The sequence below is a fragment of the Conger conger genome, chromosome 10 (genome assembly GCF_963514075.1).
Source record: "Conger conger chromosome 10, fConCon1.1, whole genome shotgun sequence".
Lineage (NCBI taxonomy): Eukaryota > Metazoa > Chordata > Actinopteri > Anguilliformes > Congridae > Conger > Conger conger.
In genome coordinates, this window is record NC_083769.1 from 45,654,696 (window position 1) to 45,660,278 (window position 5,583).

Below are 5,583 nucleotides of genomic sequence, written 5' to 3' on the forward strand. Positions count from 1 at the left end.
CACCTCCAGCTGGCCTACTGCACCTCCCGCCTGGCTGACCTCCCTGCCTCTGCTCATCCAGAGGGCTGCAGCGCGTCAGATCCAGAGCCTGCCTGGACTCAGGCACGCCTCACCCCTTCTCCTCTCCCTCCGCTGGCTGCCTGTCCCAGCTTCCCGTCACGCTGGAACCCACGGCGCTAGCCGGGCAGCCAGCTAACGAACAGCTTTGGATAACAGCTCCCGCTAAATGAGTGTAAATTAATGTAATGTGAACGCGAAAGAAAAGCGATCAATCAAAAACAGCCATGCAAATAAAACAAAATGAAACCGTCGCGCTCAGTCAGGAAAGAGAGCTCCAGGTTGCCCGAGTGGGATTGCTCGTCACTTTTAAACGCGTCTTGGAAATACGGAGAGATCTGAAGCCATTGAAATCATCAAGCCGCAGTCAAACATTCCTGTCTATATACGGTGTGTGAAGCGTTAACCCAGAGCAGTTACGCATGGTTTCATAACGCACACGAACGTAACGTACCACTGAACGCCAACTGCCATCAGGACAACGGCGTCCTCAGATATCCATCCAGAAGTACAGTATGTGTTTGGGATATTAAAACTCATTTTCAATATTTATCTTGGTTGCGATGCTCATTTTCCCTGGGGCAGACCGTCTCTCTCTCTCTCACTAATTAAGTCAACCCCTCGGTTTTTGTCATTAAAAATTGATGTGTATAAATTTTCAACAATCCATACATTTCTCCCCCAATGAGAGGCCGGGATGGGGATCGTCCTGCACGCACGACCCGGGCATCGATGCTCCCCTCTCTCAAAGACAGAAACGCAGCCTGATCTTTCGCACAGCAGCGATGCACTGCAGCACAGCATTCAGCAATGCCAAGGACGTGCAAATAGCCAAACTCGCAAAAACTCGATATTTTAATCATTTATGCTAAGATTCTAGAGACATTTGCGCTTGACATTTGGAGAGGAATCGTCTACGCAATTTGTCGGGTGCGAAAAAGCATAAAATAATTTAATGAGAAAGAACAGCCAGGCCAGGGACAATGCTGCCGTACAATAGACGTTAACAGGCGTAAAGTAGTGACACACACAATCAGGTGGTATTGTTGAGGCTGAGATGGAGAATCATTTCACAGCTCCATTGACTCTACGTTCACTCCTCTGATATGATGATATAATGACCTGCACTCAAAGGGAAAATGTTTTATTAAAATATATCGAGTTAAAAAGCGACCTGTGTTTTTTATATTAGGATCGGGGTTTGCTCTTTATTTAAGGTCGGAGGAGCTTCGACCGGGGTTATCGGGGTGAGGAAACAGTGGTGAGAGTGTGAGTGAAAAATCTATTATGTTTACTGTGTGCAGCCCCTCCTAGCAAACGCCACAGGAAGGTGCAGTGGCTCAGTCACCTTACCCATACACCTGCAGTCTGCACATGGGAAATGCTTGACACGGCGGCCATTTTGTGCCAGGGCAGACTGGGTGCTGATGGAGAGAGAGAGAGAGCAGGAGACGGATGAGCCCAGACTGTTCAGTCCAGCTCCATGGGCAGCTGAGGACAGCAAGGATCACTGCACTGCTCATCCTGCCCTGAACCTGTGTGTGCGTCTGTGTGTGTGCGTGTGTGTGCGTGTGTGTGCGTGTGTGTGCGTGTGTGTGCGTGTGTGTGCGTGTGTGTGTGTGCGTGTGTGTGCGTCTGTGTGTGTGCGTGTGTGCGTCTGTGTGTGCGTGTGTGTGTGTGTGTGTGCGTGTGTGTGTGTGTGTGTGCGTCTGTGTGTGTGTGCGCGTGTGTGTATGTGTGTGTGTGTGTGTGTGCGTGTATGTGTGTGTGTGTGTGTGTGCGTGTGTGTGTGTGTGTGCGTGTGTGTGTGTGTGTGTGTGTGTGTGTGTGTGCGCGTGTGTGTGTGCGTGCGTGTGCGTGTGTGAGTGTGCATGTGTGTGTGTGTGTGGGTGCGTGTGCATGTGTGTGTGTGCGTGTGTGTGAGAGAGTGTGTGTGTGTGTGTGTGTGCGTCTGTGTGTGTGCATCTCTGCAGGAGTGCGTGGTTGTGTGCGTGTGCGTGTCTATGTGTGTGTGTGTGTGTCTGCAGGTGTACGTGGTTGTGTGCGTGCGTGTATATGTGTGTGTGTGTGTGTGTGTGTGTGCATCTCTGCATGCGTGTGTGTATGTGTGTGCCTGTTTGTGGGTGTGTGTGTGTGTCTGCAGGTGTGTGTGGCTGTGTGCATGTGCATGTTTGTGGGTGGGTGTGTGTGTGGAGGGGGGGGAGTGCACACCCGCACTTTTGCAGAATGAGACATTTCTGAGGGGTTAAATATAGCTTTGATTTGAAAACCAGAACAAACCAAGTTCTCAGACAAAAAGAAATCAACCCAGTTTCTATTGTAATTTGATAACTTCTTATTAAAAAAAGTTAACAGCAGGCAAGGAATCCAGCACTGAAGCAAATATCCCTGCTCTCAGGTTCCTCAAACAATAAGAAGGAACAAACAGACGGCTGGAGGACCAACACGGTGAAGAGGACAGGAGGAAGCGCAGGGGCTGCCGGATGGAGACTCGTTCGGTTAAGGCACCAGACTCTCGACGATAAACCGAGGTCCTGACTCACTGTGGTCATTATAGATCCCATGACACTCTTCACAAGGAGTAGGGGGTTCCCCAATGTCCTGGCTAAATTCCCAACCCAACTGGCTCTTTCAACCTGCCACCTAATCATCCCCTGATTCAATTGGCAATAACGCTCTCCTCCCCCTCTCCACCTCTGGTGTGTGGTGAGCGTTCTGGCACAAAATGGTAGCCGTGCGTCACCCAGATGGGTGCTACATTACCTTACATTACATTACATTACATTACATTACATTACATTATTGGCATTTTGGCAGACGCTCTTATCCAGAGCGACGTACAGTTGATTCGACTAGGCAGGAGACAATTCTCCCCTGGAGCAATGCAGGGTTAAGGGCCTTGCTCAAGAGCCCAACAGCTGTGCGGATATTATTGTGGCTACACCGGGATTGGAACCACCGACCTTGTGTGTCCCAGTCATTTACCTAAACCACTACGCTACAGGCCGCCCTACAGTGCTACACATTGATGGTGGTTGAGGGGAGTTTCTCCCTTCATTCTCCCTCCATCACTGTAAATAATATAAATGTAATATAAATGCAATGATCAATCTGTGTAAGGCACCAGAGATGTGGTCTCAGATCAAATCAGACCATACCAGCGCTGACTGTGGCCGGTCCCTCCATAGGGCGATGTGTTACTGGCGCTTGTGTCGCCCACGGTAGAGGAAGATTCATGCAGATAGGGGTCCATAACCCTCGACATCTAGCGACCCCCGCTGGTCGATCGGGGGGTCCACTGAGCGCAGGCTAATGCTGCGCGAGAAGGGTCCTCCTCAGACTCCACTCTGTGAGCGTAGCTGCTCTGCAGTCTGCGGTGTCAGGAGAAGCAGCTGGTGAAGCCGCGGTGTGTCTTGGGAGAACAGCAACGGGCGTCTGCACTCCACCAGAACACTAAGTTCTACAATGGCATCATATTCAGGCATATGTGTTTTCTAAAAATGATTAGGATGTAAAAGCTACTTGTAAGAGTAAGAGTAAGGATGTAAGAGTTTTAAAAGTTGAATTAATTATTCACACCACCCGTCAGCCAGGATACGAGACGCATGCCCATACGCTATAAATAACAGAGTCAAGAGTAACGTCTTCACAACAATGGCAGGCGAAGGCCCCCGCGGCTGAAGTGTGTTGGCCCGTTTCCAGGAAAGACGGTAAAGTGACAAAAGGAAATGAAAGAGAGAGAAAGAGAGAGGGGGAGAGGGAGAGAGTGGGAGAGGGAGAGGGCGAGAGGGAGAGAGACAGAGGGAGAGGGGGATAGAGAGAGAGAGATGGAAATAAGGAGAGAGGGAGAGAGAAAGAGAGAGAGGGAGAGAGAGATGGAAATAGAGAGAGAGGGAGAGAGAGACAGAGGGAGAGAGAAAGAGGGAGAGAGAGACAGAGGGAGAGAGAGATGGAAATAGGGAGAGAGGGAGAGAGAGAGAAAGAGGGAGAGAGACAGAGGGAGAAAGAGAGAGAGAGGGAGAGAGAGATGGAAATAGGGAGAGAGGGAGAGAGAGACAGAGGGAGAGAGAAAGAGGGAGAGAGAGAAAAAGGGGGGGGGGGGGTCTGCCACAGCCGGAGTGAGTAAGCTGTTGCTAGGATACGCAGGACAGCCCTCTCCCAGCGTGAGCAGAGACAGAGAAAGCGAAGCGGAGAAGTCGCTGGACTGACACACAGCGCTAATGAAATCAGGGTGAGCTCACAATCACTACGTCCCCTCAGACAACAGGAAGGAAATGAAGGCAGCTAAATTACACTCACCGTCCACCAAAATTCACCTTCATTCAGAGGCAAAGAATGGCGGCGATCTCTTCACAATGCAAACAAAGGAAAAGTCTACATGCCCACGTGTGTGTGTGTATCTGTGTGTGTGTGTGTGTGTGTGTGTGTGTGTGTAGACATGTCGTGTGGTGCCACTGGCAACATTAATTCACAAGCTGCTTGATCTGGCACCAGATAATTTGGAATCATTTAGGAACAAACAGTCACAGGTGTCTGTGAACATATTCGAGGCCTTGGGCCCTGCAGACTCATGCACACCCTGGCACGGTTTGGCTGGAGCCTCAGTCACAGCCAGGGCCAAGAGGCCCAATTAGTGCACCTTTGTGTTCGTTCAGCAGGAGAGAGAGAGCAGCGCAACAGGCCCACCTCTCCTGCATGAAGTCTGGGGTTTGGCTGGGTAGTGAGTGTGGGGATGTGAGCGTGTTGCTCTGTCGTGTGTGTGGGGATGTGAGCGTGTTGCTCTGTACTGAGTGTGGGGCACTGTGGGGATGTGAGTCTGTTGCTCTGTAGTCAGTGTGGGGCTGTGAGTCTGTTGCTCTATAGTGAGTGTGGGGATGTGAGCGTGTTGCTCTGTAGTGAGTGTGGGGCTGTGGGGATGTGGGGATGTGAGCGTGTTGCTCTGTAGTGAGTGTGGGGATGTGGGGATGTGAGCGTGTTGCTCTGTCGTGAGTGTGGGGATGTGAGCGTGTTGCTCTGTCGTGAGTGTGGGGATGTGAGCGTGTTGCTCTGTCGTGAGTGTGGGGATGTGAGCGTGTTGCTCTGTCGTGAGTGTGGGGATGTGAGCGTGTTGCTCTGTCGTGAGTGTGGGGATGTGAGCGTGTTGCTCTGTAGTGAGTGTGGGGATGTGAGCGTGTTGCTCTGTACTGAGTGTGGGGATGTGAGCGTGTTGCTCTGTAGTGAGTGTGGGGATGTGAGTGTGTTGCTCTGTACTGAGTGTGGGGATGTGAGCGTGTTGCTCTGTAGTGAGTGTGGGGATGTGAGCGTGTTGCTCTGTCGTGTGTGTGGGGATGTGAGTCTGTTGCTCTGTACTGAGTGTGGGGATGTGAGTCTGTTGCTCTGTACTGAGTGTGGGGATGTGAGTCTGTTGCTCTGTACTGAGTGTGGGGATGTGAGCGTGTTGCTCTGTACTGAGTGTGGGGATGTGAGCGTGTTGCTCTGTCGTGTGTGTGGGGCTGTGGGGATGTGAGTCTGTTGCTCTGTAGTCAG